Consider the following 24434-nt stretch of genomic DNA (forward strand, 5'->3'; position numbering starts at 1 on the left):
TTTATTCAGCTTGAAGAATATGTCTTATGTTCTTTTGCATCTACTCGTGTATGAAGTTGTGCACTCGGTATCAACTATACACCAACGATTCGTGATACTAAAAGGGGTTATAAAGGAGCCAGGGTTGCTCAACCATTGTTAAAATGTGTCGTCCAGATCGAGGATGCGGAAGTATTGAGAGATCATTCAGTTGGGTACATGGGGGTGCAACAGGTTCTGACATGTGGTTGATAAGTATGATCTTAAGAAGGTTTAATTAATTACTTAATCGTCACAATCGTGATAGGGTCACGAGGTGGATGTAGATCTGAAGATAGTTGGTGGTATTAAAGACTATGTAGTTCGTATGAGATTTACATTTAGTGAAAGGTACATAGTAGCAGTCAAGGCACTCGAGGAAGCAATTTTGACTGTTACGAGGATGACATGCGCCTATTAAATGGCTTGATGTGTCTTATGACTGGTGACCTACAAGCGGTGAAGGTTAGTATTGTGGATCATCGGACTGTGTCCTATGGCTTCACGCCAAGTGAGGGAAGTCCACTATCAACGATCAGATTGCGGGGTCATGTGTTATATTAGTTTTGGCCCGAGATGTATATATGTGGTATTGAAAGGTCCTCCAAAACTTGTATATGATTAAGAGCTGAGATTTGTATGGGATGATGTTGGGACTTACGGTATTCCCGCGTCCTTAATAATTCTACATTTCAGTATCAATGGGGTCATGGAAACAATTTCAGAATACTCGGGGTGCTCTAGTAAGTTCTTTTAATGCACCACTGGCACGGGGTTCCTATAATAGTTATTCTAGTTATCCAGCATATACTCAGTATGAGAAACCGAACCCACATAGGAGTTGTTATGAGTGTGGTGATACTAGGCAAATCATGAGAGATTGTCCCAGACTTGGGATGGGTGGATTTTATCAGAACACTTAGGCGATGGGCCCCAATGCAGTTACTACCCCACGTACATAGCCAATTAGAAGTGGAGGACAGGCGGGTAAACAGTGCCCTAGAGGGGGAGGCCCAGCCCATTGATATAATTGCTATGGTGTGGCTGAGGCCACTACACCAGATGGTGTCATTACAGGTATGATCCCGATTTGTTATAAAAGAATATTTTTCCTTAATTTGGTTCGGTTCTGAATATTGAGGTGAGTCCTCCTATTATGCTCCGCTTATGGGCGAGCTTCGTAACTTTGTGACCCACTTATATGTTTATCCCTGTTGGGAGATTTGATTATGAAAGCCCGTGTCTATGTCTTGAAATGTAATTGTAATTGGCTTACCTAGTCTTAGAGACTAAGTGCCATCACGACGCCTGTGGTGGGATTTTGGGTCGTGAGAAAGCTTCATCTCGACTGTCATCCCCACAAATTTTGGAGTCATCTTGTAATCCAGATGGACCCACACCGCGACTCTCCAACCTTTTGAGCCTGCTATCCATATCCTGGACTATACTCTCGATGGACAGAATTTTACTACTCAAAGACTGAAGTGTATCAAACATGGCGTGCCTGATCTTGTCCTTCTCCTCCCTTCTCTTTATTTTAGCCTCAACTGCTTCTCTTTCTTTTGTTTCTTTTGCCTTGTAAAACTTTGCAAAACACATAAGCATGCTCTCTATGGGTCCCATAATTAGTGTCTGCTTGGGAGGTTTGTGTAACGACCCGGCCAGTCGTTTTGAGTATTGTAACCTCCTTCCCCCATTTACTGCTTAATTTATCCTTTATAGTTGTTTTATGACTTACCGAGTTAGTTGGCTCGGGTCCGGAAGGATTTCAGAGTGAAATGAGACACTTATTCTCTTAATTGAAAACTTAAGTTGGAAAAGTTGACCGGATATTGATTTATGTGTAAATGACCTCGGAATTTAATTTTGATGATTCCAATAGCTCCGTATGGTAATTTTGGTCTTAGGAGCGTGTCCGTAAAATTATTTGGAGGTCCATAGTGGAATTAGGCTTGAAATGGTGAAAGTCGAATTTTTGGGAAGTTTGACCGGGGGTTGACTTTTTGATATCAAGGTCAAAATCTGATTCTGAAAATTTTAATAGGTCCGTTATGTCATTTCTGACTTGTGTGCAAAATTTCAGGTCAGTCGGACTTTATTTGATAGGTTCCGACGTCGTTTGTGAAAACTTGAAATTTCTAAGTTCATTAGGCTTGAATTGGGGTATTATTCGTGGTTTTAGCATTGTTTGAGGTAATTTGAGGGTTTGACAAAGTTCGTATGATGTTATGGGACTTTACGGTATGTTTGGTTGAGGTCCCGGGGGCCTCGGGTGAGTTTCGGATGGTTAACGGATCAATTTTGGACTTGGCATTCTAGCTGAAGAATGCTGGTTTTCTGTCACTGGTTTCCTTCTACGCGATCACATGAGAATGTCCGTGATCGCATAGGCTTGTTTGAGGCAGTGATGATTTTTTTCTTCACGATCGCATGAAGAGGGTCACGATCGTGTAGCTGTGCCTGTTTGTTATTTGCTAACACGTGAAGAAGGTCGCGTTCACGTAGAGTAAGTGGAGCAGAAGTAGAGGTCACGCGGTTTGTGCTGCGCGATCGCGTGGACGAGTCCGTGATCAGGTAGGCCTGTGAGATTGAGCTTTACGATTGCGTGGAAAAATCCGCGATCGCGTACGGTTAAATCTGGGCAGTGGAAATTTGTGCTTCCCGATCGCGTGTGGTTGTCCGCGATCACGTAGAGCAAATGACTGGGCAGAGCCCATTTTCCATTTTTACCGATTTGGAGCTCGTAGAGAGAGAATTTTTAGGAGATTTTCAAGGAAAATAATGGGGTAAGTGTTCCTAACTCAATATTGGTTAAATTACCCGAATCCATGGTTGTTTTTAATATTTAATGGGCGAATTAAGTTAGAAATATTTAGAAAACCTTTTTGGTTTAATTTGAAGATTTGAGGGTCGAGTTGAGGTCGGATTTTGGTAAAATTGGTATGGTTAGACTCGTGGTTGAATGGGCTTTCGGATTTTGTAACTTTTTTCGGGTTTCGAGATGTGGGCCCCACGGGCAAAGTTTGAGCTAAATTTCGGATTTTGTTGGAAAATTAGTATTTTCTTATGGAATTAATTTCAATAAGTTTTATTGACTGGATCGAATTATTTGTGGCTAGATTCGAGGCATTTGGAGGCCAATTCAAGAGGAAAAGACATTGCAGAATAAAGAATTACACGGCTTAAGGTAAGTAACAGCTCTAAATTTGGTCCTGAGTGTATGAAACCCCGGAATATGTATTATGTGATTGGTTTTGAGGTGACGGACATGCTAGGTGATGGGCATGTGGGCGTGCACCATAGGAATTGTGAATCGGTCAAATTCCATGGGACTGTGTAGTTTAATTATCTGTTGATATCTGTATATTCTCTATGTGTTAGGGAAAATAGAGCTGAGACTCATATTAAAAATCATGCTTAGACATATGTTGTTATTATTGGTACCTATTGGGGTCATTTCTGTCGTTGAATTATATGTTCAAATTGTAATTCCACACTCATTCATGTTTGTTCATTTCACATCATATCTCAGTCTCTTTTGCTATTTATTAAAATATCATATTATCAATTTTGGGCTGATTATCATGATTTCTTAGAGCCCGAGAGACTGGAGAGGTTGATGACTGAGTGAGGCCGAGGGCATAATTGTGAGGATATTTATGGATCGGGTTGCACGCCGCAACATATTTTTATTGATTTATGCCATGATTGGCTTGATTTAGCGCTTGGGCTGAAGGAGCCCCTCCGGAGTCTGTACACACCCCCAGTGAGCGCAGGTACCTACTGAGTGCGAGTGCCGAGTGATGAGTGACTGTGTGGAATGAGCGACTATGAGGAAAGAGTGACTGTGAGGAAAGAGTGATTGTGAGGTTGGAGTGAATGGGAGGACTGAGTGACTGTTACTCTGAGAGGATGCATTGATTTCATTATTTGCTGCATTTCAGCTGTCATATATCACTATTTTTTTGAAATTTCGGAAAAACATTATTTTTTGTTTCGGTCAAACTTGATATGAAATTCGAGTGAAATCTTAAATGTTGAACTTAAGAGCATGCCTACTCTTTTAAATTGGAAAGTACTGTATTTGGACTTAGCTGAGAAGCTCGTCACTACTTTCAGTTCTTTATTTATTATTGTTACTTACTGAGTTGGTTGTACTCATACTACACCCTGCACTTCGTATACAGATCCAGGTGATCCCATATCACGACCCAAAATCCCACTAAAGGCGTCGTGATGGCACTTAGACTCTAAGACTAGGTAAGCCGATTACAATTACATTTCGAGCCATATTTTTTCAATAGAAGTGTCAACACCAACAACGAAAATAATTATAAAAACCTCCCAAGACTGGTAGTACTGAATCACGAACTCTAACTGATTAAATGCAATGATCTCAAAGATCGAGTATACAATACTGTTCGAATAATAATGACAATACAATATAAATAGAAAGACTACAAGGGACTGCAACGACCGAGCAACTCTACCTGGAATCCTTGCGATCAACACACTAACTCTGCCGATTTCGATATCTCCAATACCTGGCTCAGTATAAAAATATGCAAAAGTGTAGTATGAGCACACCATAGTCGGCACCCAGTAAGTATCGAGACTAACCTTGGTAGAGTAGTGACGAGATACGGTCAAGATACTCACTAGTCAAATAACCTGTGCAATACGGTATACAAAGTAAAATAGAAAATAGATAGCAGTGATAACAACAATAATCAACTGGTGATATAAACATCAAAGCAGAAAAGAACACCATAAATATTGCTCACACGAATAATAAAGACAAGTACCACCAATTACGCAAGCCCTTCAAAATATACATCTTATCTATAAGTTTTCCAAATAAAAATCTTTAGAATGTAATCATTTCCAATTAAATATATCCCGAATATACTTTCTCCAAATAAATACCTTATGAATATGAATCTTTCAAACAAATACTTTCAAATATAGTTCTTTCAAATAAAACCCTTCGAATATAATTCTTTTAAATAGAAACCTTTCAAATGTAATTCTTTTAAATACAACATTTCGAATATAATTCTTTCAAATAAAAACCCTTTGAATATAATTCTTTCAAATAAAAACCTTTCGAATAAAATTCTTTTAAATCAAATCCTTCAAAAGTAATTCTTTCAAATAAAGACCATTTGAATATAGTTTCTTTCAAGTAAAATCACCGGTTGACACCTCACCTCATAATCCTAAAACTCTCGGGTCTCTGCCCACTTTCATATCTCACGGTACCTCGTGCCCATATTTCTATCAGAACCGTACAGTCAATTCACAAGGCAGAAGACATAATAATTTAATTAAATGACTGAGAAGTGAACGACGAGAATTTATAGATAAGTAACAACACAACAAATAGAGATAAACAACAGGGGTGCTCTTGAGGTAACGCTTCGTAAACCCAAATGTAAATGCTCAACAGGGGGATCTCCAGAGGTACTGCCTCGTAGTCCCAAAATAAATATGCAAGACAGGGGGATCTCCCGAGGTACTGCCTCGTAGTCCCAAAGTAAATATGCAAGGTAGGGGGATCTCCCGAGGTACCGTCTCGTAGTCCCAAAGTACATATGCAAGGCAGGGGGATTTCCCGAGGTACCGCCTCGTAGTCCCAAAGTAAATATGCAAGGCAGGGGGATCTCCCGAGATACCGCCTCGTAGTCCCAAAGTAAATATGCATGACCGGGGCATCTCCCGAGTAAATGCCTCGTAGTCCCAAAGTAAATATGCATCAACAAACTGCACTACAAGTGTTCAAATATCACAACATATCATAAATTGCACATCAAGTTCTCAAATATCGCAACATATCACAAATTGCACATCAAGTGCTCAACATCTCATAAACTGCACATCAAGTATTCAAATATTGCAGCATATCACAAATTGCACATCAAGTGTTCAAATATCACAACTTGCCAAAGAAATCGACAATAATATTATTTTCCACAATAAGGAGCTCACGGCTCGATCATAATGTGTACAACATCTTGACAAAATTTTCGGGAGTGAACAACTCAACCGAATAATATTTCACAATTTAGCACTTGCCTTAACATGATTCACGGTCTTTATAATTCAATACCAAATTTCAACAACATGAATTGAAAAGTAATTCATCAAGGAACAATACCTCTTTTAAATCACAACTTCAGGAAATAAATAGATTTATATATCTTATTAACTAAATTTTCCATTTAAATTATCTGTAGATAAAATCAATAATGAAAGTATTTTCTATAAAAATGGCAACTCAAACAAACACAAAATTCACATAAAAGTCAAGTAGCAATCACACCAAATTATCATATAAAAAAAACCTCGGCAAATAAGGAATGAGGCATGACAAATAAGAGATTTAATAAGTCCCAAAACTTTTTCAATTTAATACATAAGGGTGTCTATGAATTTTAACCGACATAATTTGGACATATAAACCAAGTACGTACTCGTCACCTCGCGTACATGATTTTCAATCACACAATTTCCACATAAGACTCAGTGCCTAAGGGAAAATTCTCCCATACAAGATTAGGCAAGATACTTACTTTTTTGAAGTTAGGCCGGTATTCCAAAATCGCTTTCTTGCTTGAATTGACCTCCGTACAACTCAAATCTAACCAAATTAATTGTACAACTTCATTAAAATTCATCGAAAACAATTCCGTCAACTTAAAATTTTACATGAAAAAGTCAACCAAAAGTCAATGCGGGGCCCGCATCTCGAAACCTGGCAGAATGTTCACGAAATCCGAACACCCATTCAGATACGAGTCCAACCATACCAATTTTATCAAATTTCGATAATGAATTATCCTCCAAATCTATATTTTTCGTTTTTGAAAGGTTTTACAATTTTCCCCAATTTCCAACTCAATTCACTGATTAGATGAAGAAGAAAGCAATGGATTCGTGTAATATAGCCAAAACCGAGTTAGAATCACTTACCCCGAAGAATTCTTTGAAAATCCCTTGAAATATCGCCACAAACCGAGCTCCCAAAGTTCAAAAATGAAAAATGAGATGAAACCCTCGTTCATATAGTACAAAATCTGACCCCCATTGTGCTGACCGCACATTTTCTTGTGCGGTCGCATATCCCAGGTGCTGCGGCCGCACTCCAAATTGTGCGGCCGTACATCAACTGCTTTGCACTACTAGGCTTCACTCAATTGACCATAACTTTCTCTACAAATGTTCAAATGCTTAGTGGTATACCTTTCTGAAAACTAGATTCAAAGAGTTAGAACTTTCATTTTTAAATCATGTTCAAATTCCTTGTAGATTAAAAGTAATAAACCTCCGAAGTCAGACCATCAAACCTGCAGAACCCCCTGAAGTGCGGGCGCGAGAAGAATTGCACGGTCCACACTTTTGCTATGCGGTCCGCACTTTTCCTCTGCGGTCCACACTTTTCCTTTTGCCTCAGCACTCAAAAATGTTCCCCCCGCACTTCCAAAAGTTCGAGAACAACATCAGAGTGCCGAAATGCCCGGACACACTCAAAACTCACCCCGGAACTCATTCGAGCCACTCGGGACACCGTCCGAATGTACTAACATGTCCTAAAACATGATACGAACTTAGTCGAGCCCTCAAATCACATCAAACAACATCAAAAATACAAATCGCACTCCAATTCAAGCATAATGAAAACTAACAATTTCCAACTTCTACCTTCAATGCTGAAACCTATCAATTCAAGTCCGATTGACCTCAAATTTTGTACACAAGTCATAAATGACATAATGAAGGTATTTCAATTTTCAGAATCGAATTCTGGCCCCGATATTAAAAAGTCAAATTTCCGGTCAAACTTTCAAACTTAGATTTCTATTTTAGCCATTTCAAGCATAATTTAGCTACGGGCTTCCAAATAATTTTTCGGACACGCTCCTAAGTCTAAAATCTCTATACCGAGATATTGGAATCATCAAAACTCTATTCCGGGGTCGTTTGCTCAAAAGTCAACTCTCCGGTCAACTCTTTTCTTTTAAGTTTCTTAAATAAGAATTGTTCTTCCAATTGGATCCCGAATCATCCGAAAATCAAACTTGATCAAGCATGAAATTCATAATACACATCACAAAAGCTGCTTGAGACCTTAAGGTCGTTGAACGAGACGCTAATTCACAAAAGTACAACTCGGGTCATTACATTCCCCCCTCTTAAACATGTGTTCGTCTTCAAACGTGTCAAGAATTATTCTGAGGATATTAAATTACTAAGGGTATTCTTACACACATACTCGCTGGTCATTCTACGCCACTGCAAATTAAAAATGGTCTGATACCACCATCTCAGTTGCGATTGTCTCTTTCATCTGCATTTATAAATTTTAAAACCAATTTCTTACACTCCAAATATTTTCAAAAGGCCTGGTTTTCACATCAACACACGGTATTAGTTTCAACCGGCTGTAGCAACTCGTGCCAACGCACCCCTCATACGTATGACCATAACCACATCTCTGGTCATAATAGTTGTTCATAATTAATTCCAGCCTCATCGATTAATCTCATGTTAACCAAAATCCCGTTTCAATTTATTTTTTCACAATATTGAAAGCAACACACGAGGCATGAATACCTCATAATTATTTATCGGAATTAACGAGTCACATTTAACGCCACCTGGGCACTCACCTCGTAGGCTAACACTCAATATTCACGGCACGAATATGGCTAAATATGCACAGAAAATACATACAAGAATTATCAAATGAGCCTAACAGGCATGACTCCCTATTAATACTATAGTACAAATTTTAATTTCACAAAAGGGAGAATTTAAACACATAAATTTTCATCACAAGGATCTCGTCCTTATATAACTTCCATCGCGGCACAAAGCACGGGTTAAACATATCAAATCACATTAAACTGTGAGGATCCCGTCCTCAACTCTGAATCAAAAGTATTTTGCACATTGTGCAAACTGAAAATTTTCTATTTCTCGTTTCATAAATTCCGATAAACAATTTCACAAGACATAATGAACTCTCATACCTGTAGGGCATATAACTAATGAAATTGAAAACAGTTATCCCGAAACTACAACAAAACCCACTATAGTGAGTAATAGAAAGTCACTTTTGGAATCATAGCCCCCAGTAGTATACAAAACAAAACAATAGACACGGGCTAACACCATCAAATCTCCAAACATGGATAAACACATAAATAGGTTTCGGAATTACGAAGCTCACCCATAAGTGGAGCATAATAGGAGGACTCGCCTCGATACTTAGAACCGAATCAAACTAAGGAAAATATTCCTTTATAACAAATCAGGATCGTACCTGTAATGACACCATCTGGTGTAGAAGCCTCAGCCATACCATATCAATTATATCAACGGGTCGGGCCTCCCCCTCTAGGGCGCCCTCTACCCGCCTGTCCTCTACCCCTAACTGATTGTGCACGTGGTGTAGTAACTGGAATAGAGCTTGTAGCCTGAGTATTCTGATGAAATCTGCCTCTCCCAAGTCTGGGACAATCTCTCATGATGTGCCTAGTATCACCACACTGATAACAACCCCTCTGCAGGTTTGGCTGCTCATACTGAGTCTATGCCAGATAATTAAAATAACTATTATAGGAACCCTGTGTCGGTAGTGCATTAAAAGAATTTACTGGAGCACTCTGAGCATTCTGAAATTGTTTCCATGACCCCTATGATACTGAAATATTGAATTATTAAGGACACGGGAATACCGCAAGTCCCAGCATCATCCCATACAAATCTCAGCTCTTTACAAAATACAAGTTTCGGAGAACCTTTCAATACTACATAAATACATCTAAAGCCAAAACTGATATAACACATGACCCCGCAATCTGATCGTTGATAGTGGACTCCCCTTACTTGGCGCGAAGCCATAGGACACATTCCGATAATCCACAATACTAACCTTCGTCGCTCGTACGACACCGGTCATAAGACACCTCAAGCTATTTATTTGGCGCATGTCATCCTCGTGACAGTTAAACTGGCTTCCTCCAGTGTCTTGGCTGCTAGTATGTACCCTTCGCTAAATAGAAATCTCATACGAACCACACAGTCTCTAATACCACCAACTATCTTCATATCTACATCCACCTCGTGACCCTACCACGATTGTGACAATTAGGCACCTAATTAAACCTTCTTAAGATCGTACTTATCAACAAGATATCAGAACATGCTGCATCCCAATGTGCACAACTAATTGATCTCTCAATACTTATGCATCCTCAATCTGGAAGACACATGGTAACAATGGTTGAGCAACCCTGGTTCCCTTATAACCCCTTTGTAGTATCACGAACCGTTGGTGCATAGTTGATACCGAGTGCGTAATTTCATACACGAGTGGATGCAAAAGAACATAAGAAATATGTTTCAAGCTAAATAAATGCCGCACGATAAGGAATGAAAGAAGTGGAGATTTTTCTACTAGCTCTATAGCCTCTCGAAGATAAGTACAGACGTCTCCGTACCGATAAGCAAGACTCTAATAAACTCGTTCGTCACTCGTAGAACCTATGAACCTAGAGCTCTGATACCAACTTATTACGACCCAAAATCCCACCACGGGTGTCGTGATGGAACTTAGTCTCTAAGACTAGGTAAGCTGATTACAATTACATTTCGAGTCATTTTATTTCAATACAAGTGTCAACACCAATAACGGAAATAATTATAAAAACCTCCCAAGACTGATAGTACTAAATCACGAACTCTAACTGATTACATGCAATGATCTCAAAGATCGAGTATACAATACTATTCAAATAAGAGTGACAGTACAATATAAATGGAAAGACTCCAAGGGACTGCGACGATCGAGCAGCTCTACCTGGAATCCTTGTGATCAACACACTAACTCTGCCGAGTTTGATATCTCCAATACCCGGCTCTGCACAAAAATGTGCAGAAGTGTAGTATGAGTACACCACAGTTGGTACCCAGTAAGTATCGAGACTAACCTCGGTAGAGTAGTGACGAGATACAATCAAGACACTTATTAGTCAAATAACCTGTGCAATATGACATACAAAGATAATAGAAAACAGATAGCAGTGATAACAACAATAATCAACTGGTGATATAAACAGCAAAGCAGCAAGAACACCATAAATATTGCTCACACGAATAACAAAGACAAGTACCACCAATTAAGCAACCCCTTTAAAATATACATCTTATATATAAATTTTCCAAATAAAAATCTTTAGAATGTAATCATTTCCAATAAATATATCCTGAATAAACTTTCTCCAAATAAATACCTTACGAATACGAATCTTTAAAACAAATATTTTCAAATATAATTCTTTCAAATAAAACCCTTCGAATATAATTCTTTTAAATAGAAACCTTTCAAATGTAATTCTTTTAAATACAACATTTCGAATATAATTCTTTCAAATAAAAACCCTTCGAATATAATTCTTTCAAATAAAAACCTTTCGAATAAAATTCTTTTAAATTCCTTCGAATGTAATTCTTTCAAATAAAGACCTTTCGAATATAGTTTCTTTCAAGTAAAACCAGCGGTTGACACCTCACCTCATAATCCTAAAAATCTCGGGTCTCTGCCCACTTTCATTGCTCACGGCACCTCGTGCCCATATTTCTATCACAACCGTACAGTCAATTCACAAAGCAGAAGACATAATAATTTAATGAAATGACTGAGAAGTGAACGACGAGAATTTACAGATAAGTAACAACACACCAAATAGAGATAAACAATAGGGGTGCTCCCGAGGTAATGCCTTGTAAACCCAAATATAAATACTCAACAGGGGGATCTCCCGAAGTACCGCCTCGTAGTCCCAAAGTAAATATACAAGGCAGGGGGATCTCCCGAGGTACCGCCTCGTAGTCCCAAAGTAAATATCCAAGGCAGGGGAATCTCCCGAGGTACTGCCTCATAGTCCCAAAGTAAATATGCAAGACAGGGAGATCTCCCGAGGTACCGCCTCGTAGTCCCAAAGTAAATATGCAAGGCAAGGGGATCTCACGAGGTACCGCCTCGTAGTCCCAAAGTAAAAATGCAAGATAGGGAAATCTCCCAAGTAAATGCCTCGTAGTCCCAAAGTAAATATGCATTAACAAACTGCACTATAAGTGCTCAAATATCACAACATATCACAAATTGCACATCAAGTTCTCAAATATCGCAACATATCACAAATTGTACATCAAGTGTTCAAATGTCACAACTTACCACAGAAATCGACAATAATATTACTTTCCACAATAAGGAGCCCACGACTCGATCATAATGTGTACAACATCTTGACAAAGTTTTCGGGAGTGAACAACTCAACCGAATAATTCTTCACAATTTAGCACTTGCCTCAACATGATTCACGACCTTTATAATTCAATACGAAATTTCAACAACATGAATTGAAAAGTAATTCATCAAGGAACAATACCTCTTTTAAATCACAACTTCAGGAAATAAATAATTTTATATATCTTATTAACTAAATTTCCCATTTAAATTATCTGTAGATAAAATCAATAATGAAAGTATTTTCTATAAAAATGGCAACTCAAACAAACACAGAATTCACATAAAAGTCAAGTAGCAATCACAACAAATTATCATATAAAAACAACCTTGGCAAATAAGGAATGAGGCATGAGAAATAAGATATTTAATAAGTCCCAAAATATTTTCAATTTAATACATAAGGGTGTTTATGAATTTTAACCGACATAATTTGGACATATAAATCAAGTACGTACTCGTCACCTCGCGTACATTGTTTTCAATCACATAATTTCCACATAAGACTCAATGCCTAAGGAAAAATTCCCCCATACAAGATTAGGCAAGATACATACCTTTTTGAAGTTAGGCCGATATTCTAAAATCACCTTCTTGCTTGAATTGACCTCCGTACAACTCATATCTAACAAAATTAATTGTATAACTTCATTAAAATTCATCGGAAACAATTCTCTCAACTTAAAATTTTACATTAAAAAGTCAACCAAAAGTCAATGCAGGGCCCGCATCTCGGAACCTGGCAGAATATTTACGAAATCCGAACACCCATTCAGATATGAGTCCAACCATATCAATTTTATCAAATTTCGATAATGAATTATCCTCCAAATCTATATTTTTCGTTTTTGAAAGGTTTTACAATTTTCCCCAATTTCCAACTCAATTCACTGATTAGATGATGAAGAAAGCAATGGATTCGTGTAATATAGCCAAAACCGAGTTAGAATCACTTACCCCGGAGAATTCTTTGAAAATCCCCTGAAAAATTGCCACAAACCGAGCTCCCAAAGTTCAAAAATGAAAAATGAGATGAAACCCTCGTTCATATAGTACAAAATCTAACCCCTATTGTGCTGACCGCATATTTTCTTGTACGGTCGGACATCCCAGGTGATGCGGTTGCACTCCAAATTGTGCGGCCGCACATCAGTAGTGCTGCACTACTAGTTTTCAGTAAATTGACTATAACTTTCTCTACAAATGTCCAAATGAACTCTTTTCTGGAAACTAGATTCAAAGGGCTACAACTTTCGTTTTTAAATCATCTTCAAATTCCTTGTCGATTAAAAGATATAAGCCTCCGAAGTTAGACCATCGAACCTGCACAACCCCCTGAAGTGCGGCCGCAAGACGAATTGTGTGGTCTGCACTTTTCCTTTTGCATCATCACTCAAAAATGTGCCCCACACTTCCAAAAGTTTCAGAACAACATCAGAGTGCCGAAATGCCCGGACACGGTCAAAACTCACCCCGAAACTCATTCGAGCCACTCGGGACCCCATTCGAATGTACCAACAAGTCCTAAAACATAATACAAATTTAGTCGAGCCCTCAAATCACATCAAACAACATCAAAAACACAAATCTCACTCTAATTCAAGCCTAATGAAAACTAACAATTTTCAACTTCTACCTTCAATGCCGAAACCTATCAATTCAAGTCCGATTGACCTCAAATTTTGCACACAAGTTATAAATAACATAATGGAGGTATTTCAATTTTCAGAATTGGATTCCAGCCTCGATATTAAAAAGTCAACTCCCCGGTCAAACTTCCAAACTTAAATTTCTATTTTAGCCATTTCAAGCCTAATTTACCTACGGGCTTCCAAATAATTTTCCGGACGCGCTCCTTTGTCCAAAATCACCATACAGAGCTATTGGAATCATCAAAACTCTATTCCGGGGTTGTTTCCTCAAAAGTCAATTCTCCGGTCAACTCTTTTCTTTTAAGGTTCTTAAATAAGAATTGTTCTTCTAATTTGATCCCGAATCATCCGAAAATCAAACTTGACCAAACACGCAAGTTATATTACACATCACAAAGCTGCTTAGGACCTTAAGTCTCTGAACGAGACGCTAATTCACAAAACGACAACTCGGGTCGTTACATCCCGGATACAGTGGGTGTTGATTCTTTCACATAGTTGATTTTTCGGAGATTCAGAAGTAGGTGCTATATTTCGCAGACATTGTCTCTCCTTCCCTATCCTTTATTTTATTATATTTGGTCTCGGATTATTATAGACCGGGTTCCCAGACCTATAATGTATAGATGCTCATGTACTCAGTGACACCGGGTAGTGGGATTTACTCTTAAACTTAATTATTATGTTTCAGTATTTAAAAGAAATTATGGGTTATTGATGTTGTCGACTTGCCTAGTATCGAGATAGGCGCCATCACGACCTGTGAGATTTTGGGTCGTGACAAGTTGGTATCAGAGCCTAGGTTACATAGGTCTCACGAGTCATGAGCAGGTTTAGTATAGTCTTGCGGATCGGTACAGAGACGTCTGTACTTATCTTCGAGAGGCTGCCTAACCCTTAGGAAAATTTCACTTTCTTGTATTCTGTTATGCGAATTGTTGATTCCGGAAACTAAATTTCTGTTATTCTATTCTCTCAGAAATGGTGAGGACACGTACTACCGAATCAGACGGTCAGCCACCAGTGCCACCGGCTAGGGTCGCGAGAGGCTTGGGCCGAGGTAGAGGTCGAGGTGTAGCTTGTACAGCAGTTGGAGCAGCGCCTGTAGCACCACCAGTTTCTCCAGCTCAGAAGCAGATTCCAGATATAGTTGAGCCGACAGGACCAGCTGTGCCCATTGAGATTCCAAGCCTTCAGGAGACTTTGGCCCGAATATTGATAGTTTGCACTGGCCTTGCTTAGGTGGTTTCGGCTCAGGCCACACCTGCCACTTCTCAGGCTTGGGGAGGTACTCATACCCCGGTTGCCCGTACTCCAGATCAGGTGGTACAGGGACTTTAGATAATGGAGGCACTACCAGCCCAACCGCTGCAGCTGTTTAGGCCCCGTTATGGCAGATGATGAGAAGCGGAGACTTGAGAGATTTGGGAGGCTTCGACCTCCATCATTTAGCAGTGCTGAGTCAGAGGATGCTCAGGGTTTTCTGGGTAAATGCCAGCAAATGCTTCGGACAATGCTGTATTTTAGAGACCAGTGGGGTCTCGTTGTCGTCCTTACAAACACGCTCAGGCGAGTCGTCCAGTTCACCGTGGTGCATCATCCAACCAGGGTTCATAAAGTTCTCATCAGGTTCAGTCATCTCTCAGTGCTCTGCTAGCTCAGAGTTCGTCTCTTGCTCCTTTAGTTCAGGGTTCATTTGCACCAGGTGCTTCTAGCAGTTATTCTAGTTCTCGGGGCCTGATTCAGTCAGCACCACCACCAGTACCGGGGAGCTGCTTTGAGTGCAGGGAATTTGGGCATATGTGGAGACAATGTCCTCATCGCTCGGGAGGTCCAGTGCATCATAGAAGTCAGATTACGACTTCAGCACCAGTTACTTCACCACTCGCCCAGCCAGCTCAGGGTGGGGGTCAGTTAGCTAGGGGTCACCCAAGAGGGGGAGGCCGATCAGGTGGAGGTCAGGCACGATTCTATGCTTTTCCTGCCAGGCCAGATGTTGTTGCTTCAGATGCAGTGATCACAGGTATTGTTTCAGTGTGCCACAGGGAGGCTTCTATATTATTTGACCCTGGTTCCACTTATTCATATGTATCATCGTATTTTGCTCGTTATTTGGATATGCCCCGTGAATCCTTAATTTTACCTATTCGTGTATGTACGCCGGTGGGCGATATTATTAATGTGGACCGTGTGTATCGGTCGTGTCTGATAACTATTGGCGAACTGGAAACTAGACTTGATCTTTTATTACTTGGTATGGTTGATTTCGATGTAATTCTGGGTATGGATTGGTTGTCTCCATGTCATGCTATTCTGGACTGTCACGCAAAAACCGTGACATTGACGATACCGGGGTTGCCAAAGGTTGAATAGAGAGGTTCTCTAGATTTTGTTCCTAGTAGGGTAATTTCTTATTTGAAGGCCCAACGTATGGTTAGGAAGGGGGTGTTTGTCATATTTGGCCTTTGTGAGAGATGTTGATGCAGGTATTCCTACTATTGATTCAGTATCGGTCGTGCGAGACTTTTCGGATGTATTTCCTGCAGACCTGCCGGGTATGCCACCCCACAGGGATATTGATTTCGGTATTGACTTGGTGCAGGGCACTCATTTTATTTCTATTCCTCTGTGTCGTATGGCACCATCTGAGTTAAAAGAATTGAAATAGCACCTTCAGGAACTTCTTGATAAGGGGTTTATTAGGCCCAGTGTGTCGCTATAATGACCCGATCGGTCGTTTTGAGCTCCAGCGCATCATTCGGCGGTGTGAGGCCTTGAGTAGCTTCACTTCAGGTATTATGCCTTGTACGCATGGTCGGAATTTAATTTCGAGAAGTTCGAGGTTGATTTGGAAAGAAAATTCTCATTTTGAAAGCTTAAGTTGAAAGAAGTGACTAATATTGGATTTTAGAGTAAACGGCCTCAGAATTGGGATTTGAAGGTTCTAGTAGGTTTGTATGATGATTTCGGACTTGGTTGTATGTTCGGATCGGATTTTGGATACCCCGGGAGCGTTTCGACACCTATTGTGGAAGTTAGCATTTTGGAAGAATTCCATAAAATCGGCATAATGATGGCAATGATCAGCTCCTTCAGTGTGTTGGGTTATTTATGTGATTTGTGATGGTACGTGCGAGGTTTGACGGTCGCCGTAACTGATCTTATTTGTAGTCTTTCAAGTATTATGGCCTGTTATGTACAGATGGATCCCTGAAGGGTTATGGTGGGTTAGACCACTACTTGAAGTTGGTATTTTCTGCAGATATGAGGATTCAGTCGCATGTTGAGATAGTTCTCTTGGAATGCGTTAAGTAAAAGGGTTCTATGTGGTGAAGTGTTTACCCTATTAGTAGTTCGGAGATTAAGATGAAATTCTTGTACTCTTGCGCATTGGCATAATTAAGTGCAGTGATCAAGCATAGGATTCGGAAGTTGAGGATCATGGTTGCAGTTTGGTGTCGACAAGAATGTTAAGAGCTCGGATGAGCCGAAAAGGATTCAGATGGTTAGAGTAAGCTAGTATTGTCTATGGCGTCACCTGAGATCGGTGTCTTATGTAAAAGGCTTTGCATACTGATTGCGGATTCTCGATTTGATTCACAGTGTTAGTATGGCCGGTGGTATGGGCGTGCAGACTTGTTACCCGGTGCGGAAAGTTGTGGGAGCGTGTCCCACGGGAAGATTGTATAAATGTGACATGTAGTCACTTGACTGATTGGAGATTTAAACCCAGTATAAAGAGGGTTGTAATATCACTAATTTGAAAAATTTATGCCTAGAGGGCGCTTGGTTCATTTGGTTGTGGATAGTGGAAGTTTGTTACGGTTATGATGGGTGTTCTTATGTGTTATGGGAAAAAGGATTATTATGGATCCTTGAAAGGTTATTAGCCTAGTACGGTGCGATTAGAATAGGGTCGAGGTCTGTGGATGGATTTAAATATGAATATGGGCTCTATGTCAGGCCAGATGTGTTCATTTCAGCATATCGCTCCTTATGGAGGAGTATTCAGACGTTGGATGTTATTTCATCATTGGCTATTTCATGTAATACTATATTGTGCCGTGTGAGTTGTAAAACAGCTTGATAAATTTCCTATGTGTTGAGGTTTAGCGATGGTGTTATGTGAGCAGGATGGCTCTCGAGATTCAGATCATATATCGCACCTTAGTTGTGCTTGAGTTTTGTAGCGTATGGCGCTGTTTGTCCTCTCAGGGAGGGTATTATGCACTTAGCGTGCTTGTGGCTGATATTCGGGTATTTTGTAGTAATGAGCATTCTAGCTCGGTAAGTATCTCCTTATTGATTTTATGTGTGGATCGGGTGGCGCGCCGCCACGGGTATGTTATTTGGATCGGGTTGCACGCTGCAACAGTGTGATGTTGAGTACAGTCCCCTATATTCTATTTTGTGTGTTTTGTGTCCCATTTTCTGAGTAAGCTTCGTAACACCTTTTGGGTTGTCTAGTTAGTAACGTGGGTTGAGTAGTTCTTTCCAGAGTTTATTTTCCTCATGTATCACGTCGAGTTTGTAGCTTATTGGCACATTGTGGCATCACATGAGACTTTTTGGCAGTGCCTGAGGTGGCTTATTGCCTGAACAGCTTATGTTGGATGAGATGAGATTATTGCATCCGGGATCAGTGCGATCGGATTATATGAAATATAGTAAAGAACAGATACCATTATTTGGTTATAATGGGGTGATGATTCTAGTCAGGAGGAGAGACTCACTGATTTGTTGACTCGGCAGTTGGTTATGAATTTCTACATATCTCTTCCGTCGTGGCGGTATTGCAAGAATTGGAACTAGACTTATATATGTCATGAGGTGCATGGTGGCATCAGATTTGGGGAATCTCGGCTATTATGATCAGAGAATGTTATTATGGTCATGTGAATGTTGTGTGCATGGTGTGAATTCAGCAAAGGTACACAGTCATGTTCTGGTACATCATGTGGTGATTGATACGATGATCGTATGTTGGAAACAGGCCTAGCAGAAGATTCCGGATGTTGGAATTTGGCTTTAAGGCTAGTTTGACTAAACAAAAGGGGAATCTTCAGATTTACTCGAGCCAGTGTGCTCAACTGAGTTGTGGTTGCACGGGTAGGTGCACGAGGTGCTAATCAGTGATTTCGGACAACTCCAACACAGTTCTTAGCACGTTCAAGGACGAACGTATGTTTAAGTGGGAGAGAATGTAACGACCTGACCGGTCGTTTTGAGCTCCAGCACGTCGTTCGACATTTTGAGGCCTTGAGTAGCTTCACTTCAGGTATTATGACTTGTACGCGTGGTCGAAATTTAATTTCGAGAAGTTCGGAGTTGATTTGGAAAGAAAATTCTCATTTCGAAATCCTTAAGTTGAAAGAAGTGACTAAGATTGGATTTTAGAGTAAACGGCCTCAGAATCGAGATTTGAAGGTTCCAGCAGGTTCTTATGATGATTTCGGACTTGGGCGTATGTTCGGATCGGGTTTTGGATGCCGCGGGTGCAATTCAGCACCTATTGTGGAAGTTAGCATTTTGGAAGAATTCCATAAATTTGGGTTGAAGTGCATTTCGATGTTATCGATATCCGTTTTGAATTTCGAGTCTGGGAATAGCTCCGTATGGTGATTCCGGTTTTGGGAGCGCATTCGGAAGTGGATTTGGAAGTCCGTAGGTCACTTTGGAGTCATTTGGCTAAAGTTAGAAATTTGAAGGTTTTTGAGAAGTTTGACCGGGAGTAGACTTTTTTGATATCGGGATCGAATTCAATTTCCGGAAGTTGGAATAGGTCCTTAATGTCAATTATGACATGTGTGAAAAATTTGAGGTCAATCGGACGCAGTTTGATAGGTTTCGGCATCGAATGTAGAAGTTTGAAATTCTAAAGTTTATTAGGCTTGGAATGGGGTACGATTCATGAATTCGACGTTGTTTGATGTGATTTGAAGGCTCGACCAAGTTCGTAATGTGTTTTGGGGCGTGTTGGTATAATTGGTTAAGGTCCCGAGGGGTGGATTCCGGGTGGTTAACGAATCGAATTTGGAATTTGAAGAAGAGTTGAGGCAGCTGATATCTGGTGTGATCGCACCTACTTAGCCGCATGAGTGAAAAATCCATCGCAGGCACGGACACTGCAGGCGCGAAGAAATTTGCTGCGGGTGCGAAGCCGCAAGTGCGAAAAATCCAGCACAGGCGCGAAAGATTTTGCCGCGGACGCGAAAGATTTTGCCGCGGGCGCGATGATCGCTGGGCAATGAGTGTTTAAAGAGGGGATTTGAGCATCTTTGCTCATTTCTTCATTCTTGGACGATCATTTGAGCTTCTTGAGAGGAGCATTCACCTAGCAACTTGGAGGTAAGTTAATTCCCACCTATTGCAAGTTAAATACATGGTTTATATATGGATTTAGACATGGAAATTAGTAGAAATTGTGGGGTTTTGGTAGAAAACCTAGAATTTGGTATTTTTGGATTTTTACCACGAATTTGAGTATGGGATTGGACATAAGTCATATATTTGAGTTCATAAGCTTATAGGTAAAGTTTATCTTCGATGATTTTTGGAATCCGGCACACGGGCCCGAGGGTAGTTTTATCGACTTTTAGAACGGAATTGGAATTTGTTATAAATTGGATTATAAGGAGTATTAGAGTATATATTCATGGATTTGCACATTTATTTACTAGTTTTGGAGCATTGAACATCGGTTCGAGTTATTGGGAAGGCTAGGGAGTCGGAGAAGGAACTTCGGAGTGAGGTAAGTCTCCTTTCTAAACTTGTAAGAGGGAATTAACCCCATAGGTGAATTAAATAAATGTTTGCACCTAATTGTGCGTGCTACGTACGTACGGGGTGATGAGAGTCCATACGTAGCTACTATTATGCTATTGTCCGGGTAGTTTAGGACCCGTATCATGCTATACTTCGAATGTTTGTGCCCTTACTTTCTAATATAATCACTTAGTCATGATAAAAATTGATAAAAGAATTGTGTGAGATTAAATTCACTTACTTGAAGGTTTGTATGAGATACTTGACTGTAAATGAGAAATTTGTATTTTCTTGAAAATAATTGTTATTTGTGGATCGGGCCGAGCGCCTCGGTAGTAAATAGATGCATCTATGGTTTGCGCCATTCGACTCTCTGGCAGTGTACAGTTTAAATAATTGTTGGATCGGGCCTAACGACCTCGACATGATTTGCGCATGCTTGTATTGCTTGCCTTGAAATTTATAAATAACGATATTGCCTCCCCAGTCTGAGATAAATTGATAATTTGATATGTCCTCATAGGCCGGAGATATAAATTGTTAAAAGATGAAAATAAATTTGGAAACCCCCTATTGACAAGAGAATTATTTACCTGTCTCATGATATTGTGTTTACCGTTGCCTCATAAAAATCCATAATTTATCATATCGTTGGTATATTGATTATAGCCCATAGTAAGTGTCTGAGTCGTCCCTTCATCACTACTTATTCGAGGTTAGGCGGGATACTTACTGGGTACACGTTGATTTACATACTCATGCTATACTTGCTGCACATTTTTGTACAGCTACACGTATGTTTAGTGGCCTTGTGGGGCGTGATTATGGCAGGGACTTAGTGTATTGGAAATTCTTTTAAAATATTATTACGTATTTTGTAAACTCCTTCTTCTTCTATTTAATTGAGGGGAATAATTATGAATTCAAAATATTAAAATGAGAATTTACTAATTATTGGTGTTAGCTTGCCTGACAGTAGTGCCCGGCGCCATCACGACCTTTCAAAGATTTTGGGTCGTGACAGTCGCCTTGGGGTGCACCAGTTTTGTTTGTGAAAAAGAAAGATGGTACTATGTAGATGTGCATTGATTACAGACAACTGAACAAAGTTACAATCAAGAACAAATATCCTTTACGGTGTATTGATGATTTATTTGACCAACTTTAGGGAGCGAGGGTATTCTCCAAAATTAACTTGAGATCGGGGTATCACCAGTTAAAAATTCGGGATTAGGATATTCTAAAGACGGCATTCAGGACTTGTTATGGCCATTATGAATTTCTTGTGATGTCTTTTGGGTTAACCAATGCCCCAGCAACATTTATTCACTTGATGAATAGTGTATTCCAGCCGTATCTTGACTCATTTGTCGTGGTATTTATTGATGATATCCTGGTGTACTCACATAGCCAAGAGGAGCATGCACAACACTTGGGTATTGTATTACAGAGGCTAGGAGAGGAGAAACTTTATGCCAAATTCTCTAAGTGTGAGTTCTGGCTTAGCTCGATGGCATTCTTGGGACACATAGTGACCAGTGAAGGGATTAAGGTAGATCCGAAGAAAATAAAGGTAGTTCAGAGTTGGCCCAAGCCATCTTCGGTTACTGAGATTTGGAGTTTTCTCTTCTTGGCCGGTTATTATCGTCGCTTCGTGGAAGTTTCTCGTCTATTGCATCGCCTATAACTAAATTGACCCAGAATGGTGCTCCTTTCAGTGGTCGGATGAATGTGAATAGAGGTTTCAGAAGCTCAAGACAACTTTGACTATAGCTCCAGTATTGGTGTCGCCTACTGGTTCAGGGTCTTATACTGTGTATTGTTACGCGTCATGTATTGGTCTTGGCACAATGCTTATGCAAGATGGTAGGGTGATTGCCTATGCGTCCAGACAGTTAAAGGTACATGAGAAGAATTATTCGGTCCATGACCTTGAGGTAGCAGCTATTGTTCATGCCTTGAAAATTTGGCGGCATTACTTGTACGGTGTCCATTGTGAGGTTTATACCGATCACCAAAGTCTACAACATCTGTTTAAATAGAAGGATCTTAATTTGCGCCATCGAAGGTGGTTAGATGTTCTTAAGGATTATGATATCACCATTCTCTATCATCCCGAAAAGGCCAATATGGTGGCCGATGCCTTGAGTCGTAAGGCGGAGAGTTTGGGCAGCTTAGCATACTTACCGGTAACAGAGAGGCCTTTAGCCTTGGATGTTCAGGCCTTGGCCAACCAATTTGTTAGATTGGATGTTTCCGAGCCGAATCAAGTTTTGACTTGTGTGGTTTCTCGGTCTTCTTTATATGATCGCATCAGAGAGCGCCAGTATGATGATCCCCATCTGCTTGTCCTTAAAGACACGGTTCAGCACGGTGATGCCAAGGAGGTCACTATTGGGGATGATGGTGTATTACAGATGTAGGGCAGGCTATGTGTGCCTAATGTAGATGGTTTGTGTGAGTTGATTCTCCAAGAAGCTCATAGTTCGCGGTACTCCATTCATCCAGGTGCCGCGAAGATGTATCAGGATTTGAGGTAGCACTATTGGTGGAGGCGAATGAAAAAAGGATATAGTTAGGTTTGTAGCTCGGTGTTTAAATTGTCAACAGGTAAAGTACGAGCATCATAGACCGGGAGGATTACTTCAGAGACTTGAAATTCTGGAGTGGAAATGGGCGCGTATCACCATGGACTTCGTAGTTGGGCTCCCACGGACTTTGAGGAGTTTGATGTTGTTTGGGTGATTGTGGATCGATTGACCAAATCTGCGCATTTTATTCTAGTTGGTACTAATCATTCTTCGGAGCAGTTGGCTGAGATTTATATCCGCGAGATTTTTTGCCTACACGGTGTGCCAGTGTATATCATATCAGATCGGGGCACGCAGTTTACATCACAGTTTTGGAGAGCAGTGCAACGAGAATTGGGCACATAGGTTCAGTTAAGTACAACATTTCACCCTCAGATGGACGGATAGTCCGAGTGCACTATTCAGATATTGGAGGATATGTATAATTGATTTTGGAGGTTCTTGGGATCAATTTCTGCCACTGGCAGAATTTGCTTACGATAACAGCTACCAATCAAGCATTCAGATGGCTCCGTATGAGGCTTTATATGGGAAACGGTGTCGGTCTCCGGTGGGTTGGTTTGAGCCTAGTGAAACTAGACTATTGGGTACTGATTTGGTTCGGGATGCTTTGGAGAAGGTTAAATTGATTCAGGAGCAACTTCGCACGGCATATTCTAGACAGATGAGTTATGCTGACCGGAATGTCCGTGATGTTGCTTACATGGTTGGGGAGAAGGTTCTTCTCAAGATTTCACCCATGAAGTGTGTGTTGAGGTTTGGGAAGAAGGGAAAGTTGAGCCCTTGATATATTGGGCCTTTTGAGATACTTAAGAATATTGGAGAGGTGGCTTATGAACTTGCTTTGCCACCTAGTCTATTAGGTGTTCATCCAGTGTTCCATGTGTTCATTATCCGAAAGTATGTCGGGGATCCGTCTCATATTTTGGATTTCAGTACAGTGTAGCTGGATGGAAATTTAACTTATGATGTGGAGCCGGTGGCTATTTTAGACCGGCAGGTTCGAAAGTTGAGGTCAAAGAAAATAGCATCAGTGAAGGTACAGCGGAGAGGCCAGCCAGTCAGAGAAGCTACTTGGGAGATTGAGCAGGAGAT

General features: G+C 40.3%; 1 long non-coding RNA gene across 1 annotated transcript; it reads right to left on the bottom strand.

Moving 5' to 3' along the window:
• Positions 1–4375: 4375 nt before the first annotated feature.
• LOC138903596 (uncharacterized) lies at positions 4376–24229 on the bottom strand. Its single transcript, XR_011412902.1, has 2 exons — positions 12889–24229; positions 4376–12409 (listed from the first exon to the last, which is right to left on the bottom strand). It is a non-coding gene; the product is annotated as an uncharacterized lncRNA (long non-coding RNA).
• Positions 24230–24434: the final 205 nt, after the last annotated feature.

Source organism: Nicotiana tomentosiformis, chromosome 12 (assembly GCF_000390325.3).
Source record: "Nicotiana tomentosiformis chromosome 12, ASM39032v3, whole genome shotgun sequence".
In the NCBI taxonomy this organism is placed as follows: Eukaryota; Viridiplantae; Streptophyta; class Magnoliopsida; order Solanales; family Solanaceae; genus Nicotiana; species Nicotiana tomentosiformis.